An 11,386-nucleotide genomic window follows, 5' to 3' on the forward strand; every position below is an offset into this window, starting at 1 on the left:
TATTACTTTTATATAATTCTACTAATTTTCTTTTATTTCTTAATAGGATCCTTTAACTCATTTTCCTCCTCATATCTCACTACTTAATTTTTCTTCTTTCATTCTTCTGTTCACCACTCCTATCTCTACTAGTATAACCAATAACCTTTATTAATATGTAGATATTTTGTTAACTATGCTATTACCATTGAATTCTTTTCTATTGTTAGTGGAGATATAGTTGTTGCATTTAGAAGATTTTTACAATGTCAATGTCCTTTGTGTTTATTATATAGTTATAGAACTCTTTCCTGTGGTAAAGAGTGGTACATTATTGGTTGTTAAGGTATATCAATATTCAGTTTGACTTTAATGCTATTATTATTACTGATTTTGTTGCTTTTGCCAGGGTGGCATAGTACTTGCTACTAACTGGTTTTCTGTGTGTGCCAATATCTGGATTGTCTTTGTGTCATTAACAATACCATGGTCTATTCCTGGAGAACTGAGGGTTGATTCAATTACACTGTACCCTCCCCTCCAAATTAATGGAAGTGATTGAATCTTTATACAAGGGCAAAGGCCTATATTAAGACATTCCCACAATGCATCACTGTAAAGCAGACATTAACTAAAGACATCTCCATATTAGCAAAAAGTCTTCCACTACAATCAACCCACAAATCTAAGCATGACCACAAGAAAAAAAAAAAGAAAGAAAAAAAAAGCATGAGAAGGCAACAAGAGGCATCCCAAAACTCCAAACTTCCCCAAAGACAATGCAAGAGGCATTGATGATAGTGAAATCAAAAGCAATAGAGCTGAAATATTCAAAATGATAAAAAAGAAATAAACAGCAATAAGATGCTTAGCAAGCTCAAAGAAAATATAACTAAACCAATAATGGACTAAATAAAAAAATGATAGGTAGGTTTACAGAAGACACTAATAAAAAGCTAGATGATGTAAACAAAATGATACAAAACATAAATGATCATTTTAGAAAAGGCACCAATCAGAAACTCAGGAAATTAAAAATTCTATAGAAAGTATAGGCAGCAGAAACAATTAGTGTGAGGACAGAGTATCAGAATGGTGACATTAGGCTGCTACCAGAGGCCACTTATTCAGAGATACCTAAAAAGACAGTAACAGAAAAAGAAAAATGGACCCAACACTTCCTAGATGACACAATGACTAATCTAAGATTAGTTGGAATTAGTGAAAAATCAGAAGACAGCACAAATAGCTTAATGGACCTTTTTACAAAAACAAGAGCATAAAATTTTCCAAATATGAGGAGAAATTTTAACATACACATAAGTGATTCATATTGAATGCTAAGTAATATCCATGATCAGAAAAGTACTCTGTGACATATCATAGTCAAAATTCCAGAGTTCTGAAAAAAGGACAAAAATCTTCAAAGCTGCTATAGCTAAGCAACAATCACTTATAAAAGTAAGCTCATTAGAATTACAGCAGACTTCACAACACAAACTTCAAAAGCCAGGAGAACAAAGAGTGAAGTATTTAAGCCCTAAGATACAATAACTTCCAACCCAGATTGATATATCCTGCAAAACTATCTTTCAATTCATAGATAAGTAAGATATTTCCATGAAAAAGAGCACCTTAAGAAACTTATGACCACCAAACCGGCACTATAAAAGATTCTTAAGGATAGCCTACAATGGGGCTAACAATGCTAAAAAGTCTAATGGAATGCACCAGGCAGGGTGAGAAGTTAAGCAATGGGAGAAAAAGAATGAGAACAAAGAAATAATGAAATGATAGGAATGAGTAAATAGTGTTCAGAAATGATGTATGGTTGATACATTGTGTCAACTTGGGGAGGCTAGAGGCTTGACTAAGTGACTCAGCAGTTCTGCATCTTGGGGTGAAAAGGACATGCCCTTACCCTTCTGGGATGTTGTTCATTGTGTCAATTTGAGAAGTTTAGAAGGTTAACTACGTCACTGAGCAGGGAGTTAGGGTCCTTGCTTTATACTCATCCTGAGCCTATGCAAGAAGAGGGTATGGAGATTATGTGAGTGCTACACATCCCCTAAGTGGGGGTAGTATGCTTACAGTATAAGGCAGGAAAAGAGGCTTGTTCTCACCCCCTTGTGCTCTTGCTGCTTTTGCTGTCTTCTGCCACCTTAAAGTGTTGCCCTTGTGGCATGCCACTCTGCATTAGACCCATTATGGACTAAAACCTCTACAAACTGTAAGCTAAATAAACCTTTCCTTCCTTAATTTTGGGTGTTGGGTATTTTGTCTCAGCAATGAGAGAAAAGAAACCAAGACAAATGACAATGTGAATAATATCAATTCCCAAATCAAAAGACAAAGATTGGCAAAATGGATCAAAAAACAAAACTCAACTGTATACAAGAAACACATTGAATCCAAGGAGAATTTCAGAGACTAAAAAATTAAAGAATGGGAAGCAATATTCCATGTAACGCTAATTCAAAAACAAGTAGGAGTAGCTATCCTATTTTCAAAGTGCACTTCAAGCCAAAATTGATCATGAGAGACAAAAAGGGTCACTACATATTAGCTAAGGGAACAATTGAACAGGAAGTGGTAACATCTATAAACACATATGCGCCCAACACTGGCAAATGCAACTTCATAAAACAAACACTATTGGAAATAAAAGATCAGGTAAAGATCAGCACAGTTACAGTAGGGGACTTCGATACCCTACTGTCATGAATAGATTGGTCAACTCAATGAAAAATCAACAAAAAATATGAGTGTTGGACCAAATCTTTGAAAAAACTGAACTTCATAGATATATACTTAGTGGTCTACCCAACAAAAGCACAATTCATTTCAAAAGCATACAGAACTTGACATACTCACTCGTTAAGCATGATAAATATAGGCAAACTAATTAAAATTATTCTGTGCCTGTTATCAGGTTATAGTGCATTGAAACTACAAATCAATGGCAAATAAAACCACAGAAATTACACACAGGTGCACACACACACACTCACACATGCACATAGAAACTAAATCATACTATCCTGAGCAACCAATGAGTCACAAAAGATATCAAAGAAATTAGACAGCTGCTAGAACCACCTAAATGCCAATATACCATACCAGAAACTCTGGAACATAATGAAGGTAGTTTTAAATGGGAATTTTATAGCTGTGGACACTCATATTCAGAAAAAGAATGAACCCAAGTAACCTAATGATCACCTGAAGTTCCTACACAGACAAGAACAATCCAAATCCACAGCTAGTATGAGGAAGGAAATTATAAAACTCAAAGCAAATGCTAATGAAATTGATACTGAATCACAATGAAAAGAATGTATCAAAGAGCTGATTCTTTTAAAAAAATAAAAAATGGACAAAACTTCAACCAATTTTACCAAAAGAAGGAGAGGGAGCAGGAGACTGAGAGGGAGAAGGAGAAGGAGAAGAGAAACAAAGAACTTACATCAGTGTAATGGGAAAGGGAAAAGGAAAAGGATAAACTACAATGAACGTTGCCAAATCTGTATTACTGGTAACTACTTTGAAAACCTGTATTCCCAAAAAATAATAACAGAGAAGAAATGAATAGAGTTCTAGAAATACAAGAATTATAGAAACTGAATGAAAAAGACATAAACTGCGAGAATAATAACAGACGATTAAATGGAAGCATTTTTAAAAACTACCAAGTAGGAAAATCCCAGGACCCAATGGATTCACTGCTGAGTTCTGCAAGAAATTCAAACCCCATCTAACGTCTATTGACAAAACTGAAACGGAAGGAGCACACCGAAAGTCATTCCTAAAAGCTGGCATTATCATGATTGCAAATCCAGAAAAGGATCCTACCAAAACAGAGCACTTCACACTAATCTTTTTAATGAGCATTAACACAAAAATCCTCAAAAGATACTGGCAAATAAAAAGCAAAAAGTCATCAAAAAATTGTACATCATGACAAAGAAGGCTTCATCCTAGAGATGCAAGGATGGTTCACCACGAATAAATCAATAAATGTAATACATCACATGGAAAAAAATGGTGACAAAATTCACACAATCATCTCAGTTGATGGAGATAAAAACTTTAACAAAGGCAAACATCCATTCTCGATAAATATTCTAAAGAAAATAGGTACAGAAGGACTTTCTCCCATCCTTATAAAAGCCATTTTGACAAGCCTCCTGAAACATCATAATAAGTGGGAAAAACTGAAAACTTTCCCCATAAAACCAGGAATGAGACAAGGATTCCACTATCACTTCTTCTGTTCAATATAGCACTTAAAGCACCAGCCAGAATATTCAGAGTTGAAGAAATAAAATAACAAAGGAATAGTGGATAACAATGCAACAGATGCAAGATGAGGCAAAGAAAAATAATATAAGGCTGAAAGAGGTCAGCAAAAGACCAGGAGGTAACATGAATGGCATAAAAAGACTATGCAGAATTAATAGCAGAAAATTTCCCAAGCATGGGACAAGAACCTTATATGCACATAAGTGAGGCATATAGAACCTCAATTAGCCATAACCAAAATAAGTCTACACCCAGACACATGATAATCAAGATCCCAGAAATTGAGGAAAAGAACAGGATATTAAAAGCTGTTAGAGAAAAGAAACAGATCACCTATGAAGGAAAGCCCATCAGAAACACAGCAGACTTCTCAACACAGACCATCAAGTCAAGAAGAGCTTGGAGTGAAGTATTTTAGGTCTTGAAAGAAAACAATTTCCAGCCCAGATTGCTATACCCTGTAAAGCTATCTTTCAAAATTGATGGAGAAATAAGATACTTCCATGACAAAGATCAACTGAAGAAATTCATGAGCACTAAATGAATCTTACAGAGTACTGAAAGATATTCTACACAGAGATAAAAATGACCAAAATCTCAAGACCAACAATAGAAAATAATAACCATGCAAGGTAAGCAATTAAACAGAGGGGGAAAGTACAGAACCAACAGTGGGAAAATAACATGACAAGGATAAGGTAATACATATCAGTAATACATATCAGTAATGTCATTTTGAAGGTAACATTATGTAATATAACAACCATTGTTAACATCCTATCACCATGTTTTGAAATTCTATATCATTTTTATTGTTCCCTATACTGTTTTGTTTATGTATTTGTTTTGTTATTTTGGGTTTTTTTAATGAAAAACAAAATTTATATGTATATACAAGGATAGCTGGGATAGGTGCACTGCTCCTGTCTGCGGTTTATTAAAAGGAACAGTCAATGCTTAAAACTTTCTTTTTTCTTGACCAATTTTGCATGCTTGAATCTGGTAATCAGAATGACTGATCTGAAAACAATAAGCAGTATAAGAACCATTGTTCAACCCCAGCATTTTGTATGATGAAGCTCTGTATCATTTCCAATATTGTTTTATTTTATTTTTTATTACTTGTTACTGTCTTTGATTGTTGTATCAATCTTACATTCTTATGTCTGGTGGACTGAGCAACTTCGTTGAAGATAACAGTAGGTAATGTAGCAACCATTGTTAATTCCTATCATTTTCTTTTGAAGTCATGTATCACTTGTTTTGATTTTGTCTTCATTGTTACTTTGTTAGTTTTTTTTAATTTTTAAAGTTAAAAAAAGAAAAATGCAATTCCAAAAAAACCATAATACTCTGAAAAAGAAGATCAAAAAGGACAAGAAAATGGAACAATCTATCCTGATTCTGGATAGGGAGAACTAGTATTGTCAAAATGGTCATACTTCCAAAACTGAGATATAAATTAATACAATCCCAACCACCATGCTAGTAGCATGTATCAAAGGACTACATAACACAATCCTAAAATTCATATTGAACTATGAAGACCCAGAAAGAGCAAAAGCAACCCTTGGGCAACAAAAGCAAGGCATGCAGTACCACAATCTGCAATGATGAAAACAACATGATATTGGCACAAAAACAGACACATAGACGAATGGAACAGAATAGTGGATGCAGGAAAAAAAAACTCCAGGTACATTCAGTTATCTAATCTTTGAAAAGTAAGACAAAAACACACACTGGAGAAAAATAGCCTCTTTAATAAATGACATTCATGGGCTGGGGATATAGCTCAGTGGCACAAGTGCCTGCCTGGCAAGTGCAAGCTCCTGAATTTTACTCCCAGTACCAAAAAATAAAAAATAAAAATAAATGACATTAGGAAAAATTTTTATACACATCCAGAATACTGAATTAAATAAGTATCTCTCACCATGTACTAAAGTAAAATTGAAAATGGATCAAAGATCTAAATGTTAAAGCAGAACCAATCTTCTGGAAGATAAAATAAGCAAAACTCTTAAAGATGTAGGCATATGAAGGAACATTCTAAACATAACCCTAATGCACAAGAATTGACACCAGTAATCAACAAATGAGATCATATCAAATTACAAAGCCCCCATATGGCAAAGGAAACAGCAAAGTAAAAGATCTACAAAATGGAAGGAAAAGTCTTCCACCTATTCCTTGGGCAGAGGACTTAAATACATAAAGAACTCAAAAATATTAGACACCCCACAAAATAACAGACTCAATCAAAAAATGGTTAACTAAAATGGATTAGGGAGAACATCTCCCAGTGCAGGCACACACACCAGCAGCATGGAAAAGTCAGAAGGAGCAGTGCGAATGCAAAGCAGCAGTTGGAAAATTAGGTGAACCTGTATTGTGGTATGGCACATAGACACAGAGAAGAGAAGTAGGTGGGCAGGGATGCCACTCTGTATCAAAGGGTTCTGGGAGAACTTGAGCAACAATAGACCAGACTCAGCCCCCACATCTAGAGGCCAAGATCAGCCCCATACCCAACACATCCCACAGCAAACTTGGCTGGAGAACTCAACACATTTCTAGGGTCTGTCTTGGACACTATCATAGAACTGTGGACTTCAGAGGAATTTTACTACTTTTATTTTTCTTTGTCTGATTGGTTATCCTCTTTCTGTCTCATTGGGTTTTTTTCTTTTGGTTTGGTTTTTGTGATTATTTTCATTGGGTTTCATTTTTTTCTTTTTTCTTTTTTTCTTTTTTTTTTCTTCTTTCTTTTTTCACTATTTATGTTTCTTGTCTTTGTTTCTGCTTTATTCTATTTGTGTTTTCTCTCTTTCTTTAGCTATCTCTTAATGTTATTATATTTTAATGTAAGTAAACATTTTCTCTTCTCTGTGTGGTTCACTTCAACATTCCTTCTCTTTTTATTTCATTCTTTCTCTCCTCTCTCCTCCAGTTTCCCAAACATACTTTGCCCTCCAGCCTTGCTTCTACTATATTTGACCTCATTCACCTACCCTGTCCCCTATCCCTCTTAAATCCACCCCCACCCAACCCCACAACAGGATAAAATCACTCTACAAAGGAAAAAATCATTGTGCATAAGTTTCTAGTATATGTTGTATTTTGTTATATAACTGTAGAATCTCCTTCATGGTTAAAGGTATCAGGTTAATAATTTATCAGTAGCTAGGCTATACCCAATGCCATTGTTATTGCTAACTGTACTACTTTAGCTAGGATGTCATACAATGTTATAATTAATTTTCTCCCTTTTATGGTAACACTGTGATTGTATGGGGTCATAATCATCATCAGAATTCAGTATCAAAAGACTGCATGCTGAGCCAAATAGCAAATTCTCATCCTTAATAAATTTGGAACGTAGGTCTTAGGGATAAACATAAGGACCAAAAACCACCTACATCTAGAAGACATCCCTGAAGAACAGACATTTCCTAGGGAAACCTCAATACTACTGACAAAGCTATCTAAATAATGAGTTGGCAACTATCAATACAGAAAACAAAATGAAATTGAAAACAGAAAATGACAAGATGCAAAAGCAAAATGCAATTGCAGACCCCAAGTTACCAGGACAACTCCAGAGCACAGTGAGATAGAGGACATTGGAAGTCAAGCACTGGAACTTTCTGAAATGATAGCAACAGAAGTGAAAAAAAATGGAAAAAGCTATAGAAAAAAAATAATATCTCAGGTACAAAATGAAATTATCAAAATAAAAGATATTAGAGCAGACACAGATTAAAAAATAGAAGCACTCAGGAAGATGGTAGAAATCATGAATGCTCAACATAGGAAAGAAATGGGATCAGTGGAACAGATCCAAACAGAAATCCAATAGATTAAAAATCTCCATTGAAAATGCACACAACAGGAGCTGGAGATATAGCTCAGTGGCACAATGCCTGCCTGGCAAGCATGAGGTCCTGAGTTTGATTCCTAGTTCCAAAAAAAAAAATGCACACAACAGATTGAGTGAAGGCAAAGTTAGAATATCAGATCTAGAAGACAGGATTGTGGCTAGTGACCATGAAAAGAAAGATATCTTAAAAATAGAAAGAAAAATCAATCCAGCAGCTGCAAGGTGAAGCAAAGATGAACAACATAAGATTGGCTGCAGTCAGTAAGAAAGCAGGAGACAGCACAAATGCCATAAGAAAATAATATCTTCACAGAAATAATGGCAAAAAAACTTTCCAAACATGGAAAAAGAACCTGACATACAAATAAATGAAGCATATAGAACTCCAAACAACCATGACCAAAATAAACCTACATCAAGGCATATAATAACCAAGATTCCAGAAAACCAGCATAAGAACGGAATATTAAAAGTAGTTAGAAAAAGAATCACCTATAAAAGAAAGTCCATCATAATCACAGCAGACTTCTCAATATGAACCACAAATCAAGAAGAGCTTGGAGTGAGGTATTTCAAGCCCTAAAATAAAACAACTTCCAACCCAGACTGAGGAATCCTGCAAAACTATCTTTCAAAATCAATGGAAAGGGGCTGGGGATTTAGCTCAGCGGCAAAGCGCCTGCCTGGCAAGCGCAAGGTCGTGAGTTTCGTTCCCGGTACCAGAGAAAAATAAAAAAATTTAAAAAAAAAATTCAATGGAAAAATAAGATATTTCCATGACAAAGAACAACTGAAGAAATTCATGACCACCAAACCAGCTCTACAGAATGCTCTGAAAGATATGTTAGAAAGAAGAAACAAGGACCACAAGCATGAGAACACCAATAGAAAGAAGCCACCAGGCAAGACAAGCAATTAAACAGGAGAAAGATAGGGAATCAACAACAGAAAAATGATATGAGAAAGATAAACCAAGACATATTGGTTACAACCATCAATGTAAATTGTCTCAATTCACCAATCAGAATGGCAGAATGGATCAAGAAGAAAGATTAAACAATAGACTGCATTCAAGAGATACATTTAACTCAAAAGGAATTCACAGACTCAAAATCAAAGGATGGAAAACACCACTGCATGCCACAGGAACCCAGAAAAAAGCAGGGGGTAGCTATTTTATTATTCAAAGACAATGTGAACTTCAAGCCAGAACTGATCAAGAGAAACAAAGAAGGCCATTACATACTTTTTTTTTTTTTTTTTTGGTTTTTGGTTTTTCTCCAGTACCGGGAACCGAACTCACGACCTTGCGCTTGCCAGGCAGGTGCTTTTTGCCGCTGAGCTAAATCCTCAGCCCCCACCACTACATACTTATTAAGGGAAAACTCCAAGAAGAGATAACAATCATAAATATATATGCACCCAATGTGCACCCAACTACATAAAACAAATATTAACAGACATGAAAAATCATATGGCCAAGCATGGTGGTGCACACCTGCAATCTCAGCACTTGAGAAGCTGAAGCAGGAGGATTGCTGCAGGTTTGAGGTCAATCTGGGCTACATAGGGAGTCCAAGGGCATCTTGAACTATATAGTGAGACCCTGTCACAAGAAATAAAAATTCATATAAGTACTAACACAATTGTAATGGGGGACCTTAATAGCCCATTCTCACAATTAGATAAACTAGACAAAAAATCAACAAATGAATACCAGAATTAAACCAAACCTACAAACAAATAGACTTAGTAGATATCTACAGATTGTTCCACCCCACAACAACAGAATACACATTCCTCTCAGCTGCCCATGGGACATCCTCCAAAAATAGACCACATATTTGCCCATAGAACATGATTATGTAAATACAAAGGAATTGAAATTATCTCATGCATATTATCTGACCATAGTGCAATGAAATTGAAAATCAAGGGCAAAAGAAACCACAAAAACTACATAAACACATAAAAATTAAACAACATCTTCCTGAACAACCAACAGGTCACAGAGGAAATTAAAGAAGAAATTAAATAGTATCTAAAATTAAATGATAATGCAGATACAACATATCAGAACTTCTGGGATGCAATGAAAGCAATCCTATGAGGGAAATTTATAGCAGTGAATTCTCACATCAGGAAAACAGAATGAACTCAAAGAAACAATTTAATGTTGAACCTCAAACTTCTAGACAAGCAGTAACAAATCAAACCCAAAGCTTGCACAAGAGAGGAAGTTATAAAGACCAGAGCAGCAATTAATGCAACTGAAACTAAGAAAGCAATACAAAGAATCAATGGTTAGAAGAGTTGGTTCTTTGAAAGACTGAATAAAATTGATAATGCCTAGGTAACCTTATCAAAAGAAGAAAGAAACAACTCAAATACATGCCATTAGAAATTAAAAAGGTGAAATCACAATAGAACCTGTGGAAATCCATAAAATCATTAATTCCTACTTCAAGAACCTGTACTTTAATAAAATGGAAAACACAGAAGAGATTGAAAGGTTCCTAGACACTTGCAAATTGCCAGAACTAAATCAAGAAGATATAAAAATCCTAAATAACCCAATATCTGTCAATGAGAATGAAAATGTAACCAAAAACTTGCCAACTAAGAAAAACCCAGGCCCTAATGTATTCACTGGTGAATTTTACAAGAAATTTAGAGAAGATAAAATGCCACTAATGCTAAACTCTTTAATGAAATTGAGAATGACTCATTCCTGGAAGCAAGTTTTACCCTGATACCTAAGCTGGAGGACCCAACTAAAAAAAGAAAGCTAATCTCCCTAATGCACACGGATGCAAAAATCCCCAATAAAATTCTGGCAAACACCATGCAGCAAAGCATCAAGAAGATTATATGCCATGATCAAGTTGGATTCATCCTAGGGATAAAAGTATGGTTCAACATATGCAAATAAATAAATGTAATACACCATATTAATAGAGCAAAAGAAAAAAATCCCATGATCATCTCAACAGATGCAGAAAAAGCATGACAAAGACCAACAAACATTCAGGATTAAAACCCTACAGAGAATCAGAATTGATGGTCTTTCTATTCTGTCCCTGTTATCTGACAAATAAAACATATTAATGTTTGTTGTTTTCTTTTTTAAAGATAAAAGGAGGGAAACATTAACAGACATACAACATTTTACAACATATCACAAGCACAATACAGACAACACAGAGTTACAAACAAAGTGGT

General features: G+C 34.9%; 1 protein-coding gene across 5 annotated transcripts in view; it reads right to left on the reverse strand.

Annotated features, from left to right (window-relative positions):
• LOC102021328 (alpha-2-macroglobulin-like) overlaps nucleotides 1–11,386 on the reverse strand; it is a 110,679-nt gene that overhangs the window by 44,329 nt on the left and 54,964 nt on the right. The window lies entirely within an intron of this gene.

The sequence above is a fragment of the Chinchilla lanigera genome, unplaced genomic scaffold (genome assembly GCF_000276665.1).
Source record: "Chinchilla lanigera isolate Chin_1 unplaced genomic scaffold, ChiLan1.0 scaffold00012, whole genome shotgun sequence".
NCBI lineage: Eukaryota > Metazoa > Chordata > Mammalia > Rodentia > Chinchillidae > Chinchilla > Chinchilla lanigera.